Source organism: Quercus lobata, chromosome 11 (genome assembly GCF_001633185.2).
Source record: "Quercus lobata isolate SW786 chromosome 11, ValleyOak3.0 Primary Assembly, whole genome shotgun sequence".
Taxonomy (NCBI): Eukaryota; Viridiplantae; Streptophyta; class Magnoliopsida; order Fagales; family Fagaceae; genus Quercus; species Quercus lobata.
Genome location: NC_044914.1, coordinates 46,380,832 through 46,397,621, shown reverse-complemented (window position 1 = coordinate 46,397,621; position 16,790 = coordinate 46,380,832).

Genomic DNA, 16,790 nt, shown 5'->3' with positions numbered 1-16,790 from the left:
GGATGCACATAGGTGAACAAAATATATATATTTGAAAGGATGCTTTTGAAAGCTACTTTAATTACTAAGGGGTTAAAAATCAAGTGAAATAGAATCGATTTTTTTATAAAAATAAATAAATAAATAAACGTTGCTTATTTGGCAGCTCAAATTCATGTTTCTGTTCATTGAAAGCAAGAGAACTAAAAATGAATATTATATTTTTGAAAGGATGTTATTGAAAGCTACTTTACATAATATTAAAAAAAAAAAAGTAATTTCCAAGAAAGATCAGTATGTTATTTTATTCTATGACACGGCCTATTAACCACTCAAAACAACTAAAAACAATAATAATTCTATAAGAGCATTAGCATTGGAAAATTCCAATGCTATTCTATTTTACCATTCTAAAACACCACTTTATCAATATACCATACCATTTTACAATTCCTCTACATCCCAAAACTCTATTTTTATTAAAATATTATTTTTTAACCCATTCTTTATTATTTCTTTCCAACCGTTCAGCTTATTTTCCTGGGCTTTTCAACAGCCATTTTTATTCCTCTCTCCCAGCACCGATTCAACACACAACACACACCCATTATACAATGATCAACCTATCCAAACCCATCATCACACCCACACACACACAAACACAAACATCAAACCAGCAACAAAGCCACGCACAAACACAACCCAGCAACAAAGCCACACACAAACACAACCCAGCAACAAAGCCACACACAAACACAACCCAGCAACAAAGCCAAGCCACACACACAAACACAAACCCATTCAAAAACCGGGCCACCGATCAAAAACCCAGGCCAGGCCACCGATCCACGCCGCCGATCAACCAATCCACACCACCGATTTGAAACCCAAGCCACCGATCAAAAACCGGAGCAAACCCATTAAAAAAAAAATCATCACCGGAGCAAACCCATTCAAAAAACATCATCACCGGAGTAAACCCATTCAAAAAAATCATCACCGGAGCAAACCCATTCAAACCCATTCAAATAAAATCATTACCGGAGCAAACCCATTCAAACCTATTCAAAAAAACATCATCACCGGAGCCACCGGAGCAAACCCATCCACTAAAATCATCACCAAAGCCATCGGAGAAAATCCATTCAAAAAAATGAGAGAGATGAGAGAGTAGAGATGAGAGAGAAGATGGAGAGCAGAGATGAGAGAGCAAACCCATTCAAAAAACATTATCACCGGAGCCACCGGAGCAAACCCATTCCAAAAAAAACATCACTGGAGCCATCGGACCAAATCCATTAAAAAAAAATGAGAGAGATGAGAGCGCAGAAATGAGAGAGAAGACGGAGAGCAGAGACGAGAGAGAGAGGGGCACAGACAAAATGAAAGAAATGAGAGACAAAGGAGAGAGAGTAGAGATAAAATACTATTTTTTTTTATACAATTCTGCTACAGTGCAATTCTAAAGATAGAATTGCACTGTAGCAAGTATTGTAAAAAATTTACAATACTTGCCTTTACCATTTTCTGATGTAGATGGTTTTAAGCTTATAAATGCTAAATTTCCCTTAGATATAGCATTAGCATTTTCCAATGCTAATGCTCTAATGCATTTCTTAATATATATTTGATGATCATTTCTATAATGCATTTTTTAATATATAAAAATAATAATAATAATTCCATTTCACTTAAACTAAAAGTTTTATTTATTTATTTATTTTAAAGTCTCATTCCATAGAATAATCATCAGGGAAATAGACAACTAAAATGTGACAAGTTTTGGGGCTCCAATTCTCCAACTTCTAGACTTTGTCGAAAAGGTGAACCAAACCTCAAAGTATATAATAAAATAAGAGGAAAAAGTCAGAAAATATATCCTCCAAAGTGGAACATTACTATCACATGTATACATGGCATAAAAAATATGATTTTATTTGTTATTTGTAACGACATTTGACCATGGAAATTTTAATAATTTTGGAGCAACAGGCACATGCAGGGAATGCTTAATAAAGATTCGTATCATGAATGCAGGACATATATTAGAAATTTCAATGTAAATACTTACAATAGTACAATTATAATTTACATTTTGGTTTAGCATGTTAAGAATATAAAATATGAGGAAGACTGAAAAGTCTGTATATTAATGTGTGTGTAACAATGTACAATAGAGAGCCTTATATAGGCTAGATATGTGTGTAGTACAAGTAAAAGAAGTAAAGTACAAGTACAGTAAACTGGGCTAAGCCCAATGGGCTAAGCTAGTACAAGCTATACACTAACATCCCCCCTCAAACTCGAGGTGGCAAGGAAGAAGCCAACTGGAGTTTGGATATAAGATCTCGAAGACGACCAGGCGGGTAAGTTTTGGTAAAGATATCAGCAGGCTGGTCAGCAGAGGAAATGGAGAATAACTTGAGATTTCCTTTCTTGAGATGCTGGCGAGTGATGTGGCAGTCGATCTCAATATGCTTTGTGCGTTCATGGAAGACATCATTATGAGCAATGTAGATAGCACTACGATTGTCACAATAAAGAGGAGTGGCAGTGGGCTGTGGAGCATCCATGTCAGCCAAGAGCCAGCGAAGCCAAACAAGCTCACAAGTGGTGTCGGCAAGGGCACGATACTCAGCCTCAGTACTGGAACGGGAAACCACATCCTGCTTCTTGCTGCGCCACGAGACCAGAGAAGTACCTAACAAGAAACAGAAACCTGTGATAGAGCATCGATCAGTCGGATCACCTGCCCAGTCAGCATCTGAATAAGCATGAAGCTCGAGAGACGATCGAGAGGAGTAATGCAGACCATGATAAAGTGTACCTCTCAACAAAATGGTCGTGCAGAACGAAAACATCGTCACATTCTTGATGTTGTCCGCACCCTTCTTATTTCAGCCTCTCTTCCTGAACGCTTTTGGGGTGAGGCAACACTCACTGCTGTGCACACCATTAATCGTATTCCTTCACCAACTACACACAACAAATCACCATTCGAGCTTCTCTATGGTCAAACTCCTGACTACTCCTCTCTTCGGGTTTTTGGTTGTGCTTGCTTTGTCTCTCTTCCTCCTCATGAACGTACAAAGCTCCAACCTCGTACTCGTCTCTGTTGTTTCCTTGGTTATGGTGTGTCCCAGAAAGGTTTTCGCTGCTATGATCCCATTTCTCGTCGCCTTCGTGTCTCCCGTCATGTTGAGTTTTGGGAACATCGTCCTTTCACGAGTCTTCAGCAGTTTCCTGCATCTTCTTCCTCAGAGTCTCCCATTTTTACTGATCTTTTCCTCCCTCTCTATCCTGAACTTGTGGAGGATTCTTCAACATCGACTGCCTCTCCAGACGACTCATCCCTGGTTCTGTCTCCGGCATATGACCCGCCTGTCTTGGATCCTGTGGCACCACCCTCTCCTGAGTCTCCTATTGGTCCTGAACTTCGTCGTTCCACTCGGGTAAGCATTCCTCCTCCTTATCTCACTGATTATCATTGCTCTTTTGCTCTTGCCACTCTCTATGAACCTCACACCTATCGTGAGGCTCATACTGACCCTCTTTGTATCATTGCATTTTCTGATACAGGTACATTCCACTAAAAAAAAAAAAAAAGCATACAAAAACAAAAACAACACCAACAAAAAATCCTTTTTTTGGAGGGTTGGGGTATGCTGCTTTTTTCATTCATTATTTTCAGGATCAGTTACAAGCTTTAGAGATAGTATTGACGAAGACCTTGCTTCATACCAAATCAAAATCTAATAGAAATCCTAGCTATTCTTAGCATGGTCATGGTTTCTCAAGAAGAGATAGGAAACACACAATATTATTTGATTGAATAGTTGACTCGTTTATTTGTTGTAGGGAAAAACCTTCCACTTTAATTGGTATTTTTTTCATGAAAAGCAAAAATAAGATAACCAATCCAAGAAAATGGTAAAAGGAATAAATGACTAAGTTACATTATATCGGTCTAGATGAAAAAGTTAAACCATCTGCATAAAAGTGTAAATTGATCAATCCTTAACACCTAAACATTTCTCTATTGTCCATATATACCTTCATAGTTTTTTTTTTTTTTAACTAAAATATCTCAACCTCATGCACAAATTACATATCTATATGACATGTTTACCTGTTCAACAAGAAGTTTATATATAGAGCCAATGGTATAGAGTCAAAAAAAACATAAAGTATAGAGTAAATAATGATATATAAAGAGATTTTACTAATGTGTGCCCTTAATTTCCATTTTTGGAAAGAATTTTCTCGAGAATTGAAAAAGTAATGACAGCTTTTTCAATTCCCGAGAAAATGTTTTCAAAAATAGAAAATTTAATGTGTTCCCTAAGAACATACATTAACCTATATAAAAAGATACAAGAAAGAGCCGATATATATATATTTCAAACAAAGATACTTTGTGCCTATTGGTTCATTACGTTGGCATTTTCTAATTGGGCCATGTAAACATGGGTTTTTGCATTTCTGCACGTTGGACACTTGGAGCAACAATACGAAAAATGTAAGAAATGCGTTAGCTGAAAACTTAATATTACCCTTGAAAGTTTCTTTCTTCTCGTTGAAATTATATAGAACATCATCAATGGTGTATTTTACCATGAAAGAGATCAGTTTCTTCTATCCAAACTTCTACAGAGCCACCAGGCTAATGTAAGCTTTATTGCACTTTTTTTCAACGAAAATACAGATACTGTCAGATATACTATGATCTAAGTGACCTAAACTAATTATACGCTTATCCACTTATGTATTTATAGAACAAACATATTAACTTTAGATTAGTCTATGAGTAGTCTAGGGTTAGTCAATTATTCTATAGTATAAACTCTTCATTGGGTTTATTGTAACACAAATTGTGTAACTGTCAAGGGCTATATCATTGTTGACGTAGACTGCACCACGTAAACCTTTGTGTGTGCTCTTTCTTTCGTAGTTTCGCTCATCATTCATTTATAATAACACACAATCACACATCAACTTTCACCAACCACCTTTGATTAATTCCTTCTCGATAATATCAACCTCACACACAACTACCTTTGATTAATTCCTTGTAGCTCACCCACATGAGTTTTCTTGCTTTTCACCAAGAATGAAAAAGAAAAAAAAAATACAATCAATGACCTTTTATATATACTATATATCTATATGACAAAGTATGATAGCATCGATCACGGATCAACTTTTTAGAAGTAAGAGGATGTAGCACTAGCAATATTGAGGTAAACTAAAAGGTTTTTGAGTTATATATGACAAGGGGTTCAAGCCGATTTGTCGGTTAGATTAACTACCGACTATAATGGGGACTGAGGCACAAAGTGCCTAACCATCATTACAATAGAAAAAAGCCTAAATGTTATTCACGACTTTATCTTATTCTTGTATAAATTAGTCATACTCAAACACTTAAATATAAGATATTAAAATAAATGTTAATTTGTTATCAAACAACATTTTTTGCTTTGCTGCCAATTGCCAAGTAGCAAAGCTAGATTATTTATTATATTATTATAGGCCGACTAGGTTGGTCGAGCTGTTTTTAACTTTGAATGTCAAATCTTATTAATAATTATGAAACAAAATATATACTTTATTTAAAACTTGAAAGAGACTGAACATCTAAAAGAATTAATATAATGAAAAGGAAAACCTATGAATTAATTAATGAATGTCAAAATGGGACTCCTTCAAGCACTTTATATATCACCTGAATTGGTTTTTTTTTTTTTCACATATATACAAGAAAATGTACAGAATATGAGTTTCAAACTCTCAGTTCATTAATTCATTAGAAAATAAAAACTCAGTCTACATTTTTGTTTTTTTGCTGCTGAATACTCCCATTTTCCTCAAATGTAGAAAGTTAATTTCACGATTAAGATTTTATATTTTGAATTTAACAATTTACAAATTAAGTATCATTTTATTTGAAAATTTGGAGATAGATCGATACAAATTTTAACATTTTATCTAAAGTATCAAATGAATTAATACATTTAAAAAAAAAAATCATTAAGAAATAGCATACACGCATGACATTGACGAGACAAAAGAATCACATATAATAGCAACAATTTGCATGTGAGGAGAGAGCTGCACAATTCTATCTTTTTTACCAACTTTGTCTTCAAACAATGAAGACCAAACCTCCTTTAGAAGAGAAATCCAAAATTCATTATGTGGAGGAAAATGGTTTGGAATGATAGTTAACAATGACATTTTTCTTCATCTTTTTTTCTCTTTATATAAATATATATATATATATATATTTCTTAGAGATATATTAACTCGTTAGCATAACTAAGATTAATACTACTTGTGTGCGAGTGCAGGTTTTCTACTTGTATTAGAAGTTTATTAGTCAAAAGTTTAACCTAACTACTATATATACTCATGTTATGATTCATTGTAATATAGGATTTATACTATACTTTTATATATTAATAGCATCAGTACTCGGTCTTACATATGTTATAATATGCCATATTTTAGCATCAAAGTACAAAAAAAGCCCATTACTCGGTCTTGCAATTGTGCTATAATAACATCCTAAATTTATGATGGTACCGTAACTTACTTACAAAATTAAAATAATGTTTTATATTCATTCACCTCAAAAGCATATGTCTTCCTCTCTTCTCTCTCCTTAACTCACCACAAAATTAAAATACTTTTTTTATTGTTTTGGGTTATATATTTTATTGTGTAAATATATTATTTTAATGCGTTATATAGAAACATAAAAATTAGGATGTTGAGTGTATTGTAAAATGGTATGATATAATAAATAAAGTAGTTTTGAAGATGATAAAATGAAATATTTTGTAGAAACTTAATACTAATTATGATCTAAAGATGTAGTTGGCTTGTGAACATAAAATATATATATAAATTTATAAAATATATGTAGTTGGGTGCTAAAGACCCTTCAATTTCCATGGTCAATATTGGAGCATCCCCCACATGGAGGCATGATGTGAATTGTGAGGGCATTATAAGTGCTGACAAAAGATCAACTACGGTAAAACATTTTTCCAGATTATAGCTAGCTAGTCAAAGACAATAGTTTCGTTTGGTTTTTTTGTTGCACGCGTACCTATCATTAGATGGGTCAAATCAGATTCCCCACAATGAAAGCAATTAAGCATGTGATGTGAGATATCAAAATAGATTAATTGAATTACAAATTTATGTGGTTGAATATTGATTGAAAAGTTTCATATTTTCCTGTCAATTTTCTGGTTGTAGCTAGGATATGAAACTTAAGGCAGATATAATTGCTTTATTGTTTGCAAAATTCATTGAACAATGATTTTTCTCATTTAAATATGCAGTATCGGTGCATGTTTAACCTTTGCGTATGAGCTACTTTAAAGATAATTAGAAAGTAAATTAAAGTATGCTCAAATTAAGCTTCTTTTTTATGTAGGGTTCATTCCCTCACTGTTTTAATAATGCTCTTCGTGCAGGAAGCAAAGTAGAAGAAGAAAAAAAAAGCTGGAATAAAGAATCTGTAAAAGAAGGAATGGATAATTCAATGGAGGACTTGCTAATCATTAACAAGGCCACTTGAAAGTATAAATAATCACAACGAACCGTATATAGGAGGACATATCATATATATGGGACCTCTCTTGTCCCCTTGTTACTTTGTATTGCTAAAATCTATCTTATAGAATGTGAAAGGGAATGAAGGAATTGGGTCTGGGTTTTAAGGCTTGTTCCTTATTAAAAGTTCATAAAAGTTTTCATTGATCTAAAATAACACATACACTATCTAATAAAATAATTGAGAGAATGCATGGACACATGTCATAACTTGTAGAAACTATCTCTTAACTTGATCCTAAACTCTTTTGAGTTGAGCCAATTATCACTTTAAAGAAAATGTTTCAACACACCTCAAAGTCGTTCTTTTCCACGATCAGTGTCAATTTCCTCAACAAGTATCTCTACATCTGCAATCCATCACTAGTACTAGAGAACTTATCTCAATTTATAATCTGTATGTGTTACAAAGATAATACATTGAGGAGATTTCATTTAAGACTTTAATGTAATATAGAAAGGCATTATTTAATCCAAAACTTTTCTCTTTAGAAAGATTCCAATTAAGATTTTAATATGACATAGAGGAAAATCATTCCAATTGAGATTGTAATATAACATATATGGAGGGCCTGCACTAAATATAATACAGTGGGGTACAGTTAAGACCCTAATACTATGCAAATAAATGACTTTAGTGTGTGGTTGGTTTCTCTTTTTTATTGAGCTTATTTTGGGTTATATACAATTTTTTAAAACAAATCAATTACACATAAGAGCTTCTAACTTTTTATCCAAAATAATAATAATAATAATAATAATAAGACTTTGTTTAAAACCTAAGTACAATATGTCTTAGGTTTACCAACCATTTAGCTTCCTAGGTTTAAGCTTAGGATCCCTAAACATGTCATGATTGATGAATTTCGAAGTAATCCAAAATATAAACAGTTCAGCAAGACTAGGATTAAAATGATGAAGGTGAGGAATCACCAAATAAACTTTTTAACATTCTTACTCTTAGAATATTTTATTGCTTCAGAACCACGTCAGAATCACTTGGAAAAAGTCTCTTGTCAAAATGAGTAGTATTAGACTAACTGTTGATTACATCAATTGGGTGTTCAAGTCAAGTGAGTGTGAGTCTTTCAATTTCCTTTTCTTTTTTTGGTTCAATCTATTGTCCTATATCTCATTAGCAATGGCTATTATTCTTAATTGGAGTATCCACATGTATACTAGTGATGCACTAAACAAAGTTACTAGAACCAGACAAAAGATACTTCCTTCGAGATATATGATCATCAATCATTCAATTGGGAATTTGGGATTATTTAACATTAGCATTGTCATTATGAGCCATGGCCTTAGACTTCTAGCTAATCTCTTGATGGGATGTATGTGGAACAAGATCTATTTTGTTGCTTATGTTGGAGGTTTAGGGAATTTGAGCATCCTCTAGAGTTTAGATGCCCTACACTGTTTTTTATAATTTCCTTCTTTTAAGTGTAGCTCAAATAATAGGACAGTACATATATGTTAATGATTCTTATAACTCTTATTGTAATGGCCACAATAAAATTATAACAATCTCATGAACATAACCCTAGTTTTGAGCCATGCACTTGCATCACCTCCTGAGCTTCACTACCGTTTGGCCTAGCTTCTACGCCTACCACGAACTTCAATCATCACATGGCTACTAAAGCAAGCTAAGCTTCACACGGTCCTGAAGAAGCCAAAAGACCCTCTCCTCTCATGGCCGAAGGCTCTGAAACACATACACCTCCCTCACTCCAACTCCTCGACATCCCAATAGAGTGTATGTACCATGTAACTTTGTGTGTGCGAAAATTTTTTCCATTCTTTCTTGTTGTTCGGATATGGATAGATTTGGGTTAAGTTTACTATTTCCAAACATCCTTGTTTCTTTTTTTGATGAACCTAACATCCTTGTTTCTAATCATAAGTAGATCCTTCTCAATAATAAACATCTTATCACAAATCCTGGATATAACAGGTTGAGCCTCTTGTGAGGAAAGTACCTTAGAAAATGAACAATATACTTGGATGAATTCCTGAAAACCTAGGGAGTACTAGGCCACCATCATAGCATTGCATTACGAAGCAATCATGAAAGAAATTGGTTGCATATTCTTTTCAAAGCCACTATTCGAGTGATGGTAATGATGCACTGTGATTTCAATCAATTTTAGCTGAAGTTACGCCACTAAACACTGGATTAGGAATAAGTAATAAACTAATAATCAACCAATTTCATTAAACTAATTTAATAAGATGCCTTTTTGAGATTTCCTACTTTGGTGGTCCTTTTATGCATGTCAGTTGTGTGTCCCTTTTATTTATTCCAAATATTGTGTTGCTACATTTTCTATTAATCCCCTAAAGTCCTCCAAATTGTCGTCTGCTACAAGATTTTTTGTTAAAAAGCTAAGTCCGTACGCATATTAAAAGAAGTGACAGATTAATTTTCACCATTGAATGACATATTTGTCTAAATTAGTAACATTTTTCTTCACACACTACTCAAGAGGTCGTCGGTATCTTGTGCGTTTGTCCTATGGAGTGTAGCTTTGACAAGCATGTGAGAGCTGCGCTCTATAGGATGGGCGCATGAGATAATTTTTTTTTTTACTCAAAGAGGCTACTAACGCTCTACTTACAATTAAATTGAATAATCTAGGAATGATAACAAGAATTAAAATATGCATGGGTTCCTAGGGAGTCAAATGTAACCGCTCATCATGCCTTGTGTGAGTGGATTAGTTAATGCATGCTCTTTGGTTGGTTTTGTTGAGAATTTTTTTTTTTTTTTAAATCCAGTTTCTGGATAGCTTTGAATAATTAATCTAGATTCACCAAGTAATCCTTTTGCTCAGTTGTAAATCAATAAAAGTTTTTTTTCTGGGGAAAAAAGCTTGATCTTACCCTTGATATTGTAATTTTTCTAGTATAATATAAACTTGAGCCATTTTATATTTGAACAATTATTCCTAATGTTCAAAGAGTTTATATTTTAGTTGATTTTTTTGGATGAAATATTTTAGTTGATCATGTTTAAATTATGAATCATGCCCATAGGGCAATTGTTAATAAATCATAATAGGAAAATTTTGACACCACTTTCATGAAAAATATAAAAAATTGTCAATAACATTTATTATTTTATCATTCTTCTAAAAAAATGTTTCTAAAAAAAACTTCTAAACCAATAAATTTAGGGCATTAGTTAACATTTCCCTTAGTATACTGCATAAAGTTAATTAATTAGTATGTTTTTACAGTAAATGTGTTTACTGTAACTAACAGGGTGTGATTATAATACCCAAGAATGACTTTTTTTTTTAGGAAACCCAAGAATGACTTAGTGGGGAGCATTAACTTGTTTGCTGGTTGAACTCAATTTCTTAGTTTAAACCCATGGAGATGCCATATGTTTGAGTCAAATTTTCATCTTCTTTTTTTAGCCAAATTTAGACTCATGAGAACCTTTAAGCAAGTTCAAGGGTATCAGGAAAAAAGAAGAAGTTCAGGGGTGTCAGAAAAGTTAAGAATCTATTCTCTCTTTTCAAAAATAAAAAAATAAAGTTAAGAATCTATTGAAAATCAAATGTTAATGTGAGCTGAAAAATATTGTTTACTGTATTTGATAATTAGTTGTTTATTTGCAACTTGATTCCTTGTAATATCTGTTGTACTTTGTTTTGGAATTTTCCTTGTAATATCTGTTGTACTTTGTTTTGGAACTTTGTTCTAAACTTCTTCTTATTCCAAAAAAAAAGAAAAAGAAAAAAGGATGCAGGGCCCTTTTACAAGGTAATCAATGGCCCATGAAATAAACTTGGGCCGAAAGGTTGGTTTTTGTTAGATTCACTCTTATACCAACCTTTCGGCCCTAGTTTATTTATAGCCCAAATTACTAGCTCGAGTTCTGCCCGATTTTATAACCCAAGTTCGGATTGGCCCAATTAAAATTCCAGGACCCAAGAGAGCCTTTTCTTTTCCCTTTCTTGCCTAAATATTGTTTACATCCCTAAAATTTGTTTAATTTCATTTTTTTTCTCTAAACTTTGAAAAGTTCACTTTTGTGTCCCTAAATATTTACATTATTACACTTTTTGTTCTTAAACTTAGAAAAATGTCTTCTTCTTTTCTTTTCTTTTTTCTCCCTTAAACTATTGTAAGCAATTTAAAAAAAAAAAAAATTAAGGACAGAAAACAAAATGCATGCAAACTTTAGGGATGGAAACAACAATTTTGCATTCTATCTATTGAAATAACTTTTGCTGGCAGGAGGGGGACGAATAATTAAAGGCTCTTCCAGGGCTTGGATTCAAGGTTATTTGAGTATGATTGGATATACCACATGCTTATCGGCTGAGTTATGGGCATAGAGATTCAAACATTTTTTTTTTCCTTGCAATAAATTAGGAAAATGAGATTCAAACTCAGTAGGCCTCGTCAATGGGCCGGGCCGGGCCAGCCCGACCCGTTTTTACTTGGCCCATGGGTCTAATGGGCTGGGCTTAACGGGCTGTTGACTAGTCAATGGGCTGGGTCGGGCCGGGCTGGATGGAAAAACCCTAGCCCATGGCCCTACCCATGGGCAATGCCCATTTGGGCTTTAGCGGGCTGGGCCAGTGAGGTGGGTTTAATGGGCTACCCATGGGCATTTTTAACAGGTCTTCAATGGGGTTATAAAAATTTAACCAAAAAAATTATAATTATATATTATTACAAACTATCAAATTGAACAATTAAATCTACTAAAAAGATTATATTAAAAAAAATACTAAGACATACCTCTTAAAAAGGTACTAAAATAAGATTAATTAACTTTTATTGATAAGAATAAATAAGTACATTGAATTAAATATCAACTTTTAAAGGAAATATTTGAAGAATAAAATATCAATTCTTAAAGGAAATATATGAAGAATCAAATATCAACTCATTAAGGAAAGAATTTCTTCCAACCAACGGTAAGCTTTTTTTTTCTTTTCTTTTTTTAAGGAATTTCTTCTATAATTGTAACTTGTAAGGAAAGAATTGGAATTTATCAAAGGAAAGAATGACTTTCTTTCCAGAGGCACAGAGGTAGGGCAACAATCATCTTAGTAACTTTGTTTTAAAAATCAAAGCTACTAGACTAATACCAAAATATATATTTATTATGCATATTGTATCACAATCATTCAAAGAATTTAGTGGTTAGGTGTGTGGTCTTAAAGTTTTTATAATGTCTAAAGTTCAATCCCTCACCCACCCAACCCCCAAATTATTTTGTTATAAATTTTGGGCAATGAGTCAGGCTAACGGGTCGGGCTACTGGGCTGGGCTAACGGGCCGGCCCACCGGGCGCCCATGGGTAAAGAAACCAACCCATAGCCTGTCCCATTGGGCTACTGGGCTGCCCACGGGCTTCAATATTACCGGGCTGGGCTGCCCATTAGCCTGGTGGGCTAGCGGGCTGCTGGGCCAGCCCATGGGTCATGGGCTATTTGATGACCCTTAAAACTCAGGTTCTCCTTTATAGAAAAATCGAGTAATAGAATTGGATCACAAAATTCTCACTTATCAAGATGGTCCCCTTGCTTTTTATTTTATTTTAATAAATATACACCATAAGGTTTGAAACTTATTATAGTGTTCATTTCGTAAAAGATTGCTATTTGGTAAGGCATCAATTGATTTGTTTTTATTTTAATATAAATATATGTATGCAAAAGTTAAACTTAAGGCCTTTATTGGAGGAGTGAAGCTTTTACCACTTGGGGTAACCAATCGGTTCAATCCCCACATTTACAAACATCTTAACACAATGTCTCCCCTTTCTTTTATTTTTTTTTCTTTTTAGCAACCCAAGTTCAGAATGGTCCAATTTAAGTAAGATAATAATCTTAGGGGAAATGAAATTAGCTGAAGTAGCACTTGGGATCCTCCCATCCCTCTTTTGTGAAGGGTTGTGTTGTTAACACCTAGTTTTATGTTAGTATTTTTGCCAGTCTTATAAGTTGTGAGGTCAGCTTTATACCATGTCTTTCTTTTTCTTTTATTTATCCAATTTTTTTATCAAGTGAAACCCATGTTATTTTAACCTTAACAAGCACTTGTTAACATTTGCCTAATAGAAATTATATTTGTTTGGAAAAAAAAATGACTCAAGCTCAGGACTCCTTGAAAGCATAAACTAAAGCAGCGAAACTTCTAGCGACAAAAGCAGAAGAATAAGGGTACACGTATGTAATATGCAAAGGAGATGTCTTAAACATGATTGCTCTACTTCAAAATGCTTAAACACCCCCTTATTCTCCTCATTGGTCAATATCACATATGGTAGGTGAAACCAAATTAATTTTGAACTCCTCTGATTGGGTTGAAAATCATACTTTCAAGGAGGCTAATTTTATGGCCTATAATGTTGACAAATGGGCTCTTTTGTTAACCTTTGAGGGAATGGTCCCATCTCTTCCTTACCAGATTTTTGCCTTGGGTCACACTCACAGGATAGAGAAGAGTTTCACCCCCTCCCTTTGTAATTTTTTTTTTTTTTTTTCCAATGGAATATTCATGTTCACTTAGCCCAAAAAAATATATATATTCATTTTAATCACCTCCAATTCAATGCATGGCATTTTATTAAGGACGATATTTAGTTTTATCATTTCTAACTTAATACATTACATTTTAATGTTTTATAAAACAATTTATGTGTATTATTTTAAACAAGTCACATAATTTATTAAAAAAAAAATCAAGTAACTAAGACCATAATGGATTGTCTCTTCAATCGCTATATAGTTGGTTAGAGAAAAATAATTTTAAACAGATTTGAATCTAAATTTTTTCTTTTTATGAAATTAACTATGTGAATTATTTAAACATGTCAAACTACCCATTAAATTTATTAATTAATTATTAAAGGTTATGAAGTTGGAACACTTTTCTATTGCACACACAGTATTTCTATGTAAATTTTCTTACTTTTATCATGAATAGGAGGTAGCTAGAAGCTTCGGGCCCATCTAGGGCACGAGAAAAATAAGAGGCCTCAAAATTTAGGTGGGTCACAGCAGCCTCGGCCGAATATAAAATAGGTGTGGGCCATGGCAGATATGAAGCTCATGGATGAGAATGGAGCAGGTGTAGCTTTCATTACTGAAGATTGTGGCTGGCTTTGGATAATTGGGTGTACCACACGACACCTGTTACAACGAAATCCTTGACTATTATTTCCTTCATTCATACAACAAACAGATCACCTTCCATTTTTGTCTATATATTATGCTTTCCTTTCTGGAATGTCTCATTCGTGGACTAAATTGTGCATCTGAGTGAGTTCCTTTTTTCATAGGCAATCCTTTTGAGCTAGATTACACACTTTAGAAAGTTGTAGTGGTATTTACAATTGATATCCCAAACATCTTTAAAAATGCCAAAACTCAAAAGGATCAAGTAACCTCATTGAACAAGATTTTATAGAGGAATTAGGATCCAAAAAAAACTTTATGATTAGAAAATCATTTGTGGTGGCCGTTTTAGTGATTTCCTATTGCATGGTTGGATCCTAAGCTTAAAATTTTAATCACTCTTGGAAGCGGAAATAGATGGGTGAAATCGGATTCTCAATGTCCAAAGTTTTGTAACTCAATTAACTATTTATTTTTTAATTATTAAAGAAGTGGTATCATAACTTTGTCAAACAAATCCACATTCAATAGTGTGATATATGGAATCAGAGAACTCCAAGTTTACAATACATTTTTCAAATCTATTGAATCCACCACGTGAGCAATCCAAGTATGTTAATATTTGAAGTTGAAAGAAACATTAATACAATATTTGTAGAATTAGGACATGATTTGTGTTAAAAAAAAAAACTCTTTTGAGGCATAAATATTTTGAAATTGACATATATAAAAGCTTCTTGATTTTTTTTTTTTTTTGAAATACACACAAAGATGAGAGGAAATGAGGTTGTAACACAAAGACATACTACAAACTCCACACAAAAATTATTATATTACTATACCCCCTCCACACACACACATATATATATATATATGTGCTACTTTTTAGCCACTAAATCCAACCCCTAGTCACAACACTTTGCATCAAAACAATAATAGTAGAGCGAAGTAGGAGAAGGTAATTCATGTATTTGAATATGTATCCTCACTCTCATCTAATATGTATATTATATGCATAAATAATTATTAAGAGATACTAAATATTTCGTTGGATTATACAAACCTAGTAGGTAATCACAAATTGGGCTCACATGCATGCATGAACCCCATGTTTAACATTCCCCCCACCCCCCTCTCCTTTATAATAGGCATGCCTAGCAATTAACCATATCATCTATGTTTAAAAAATTTTAATAGTCATGGCATTATAACTCAACTGATGTTTTCAAATTTCCTTCTCCTAACCAACTATTTTTTTTTTAAAAAAAACTTGTATATATTACTAAACATTTCCTGACATTAATAAAATAAGAGTTAAAATTTTCAAAGCCTATAACAAGCAAAGTTGTCAATTTCGAATTAGTATCGACCATACTGATTGGTACGTGTTGCCTCTATGTACTATATCAACCACTAAATTGATACAAATACTCCTTGAAATGTATTTGATAAAATACCGATTTAAAAAAGGGTATAAAACATATTCTTTGAGTTATTAAATTAGGCTAATGTAATATGTGTATTTTAAATTTAATGTTTATAAATATATCGATCCATATAGTATAGACAACTCGAAATTGTATATTAAAAGGGTCTGGTTAACGCGTGCCCTAAGAATAAGGGAACACATTAACAAATCCATTTATGAAAAAAATTTATTAAGAACTGAAAAAATTGTCAAAAATTTTTCAATTTCTAATAAACTTTTTCTAAAATTGATTTATTATTGTGTGTCCTTAAAACACATATTAGTAAAATCTATATTAAAATATTTCGTTATAAATAAAAGTTAGGACACATATTAACAGATCCATTTTTGAAAATTTTTTATTAAGAATTGAAAAATTGTCAAAACATTTTTAATTTCTGATAAACTTTTTTTAAAATTAGTTTATTATTGTGTGCCCTTAAAACATACATTAGTAAAGTCTATATTAAAATATTTCGTTATAAATAAAAGTAAAACCTTTACAAAATCAGGTATTGGAAACAAAGTGTCAACATGCTGCAGCGAGTACTTACAAATGAAGTACA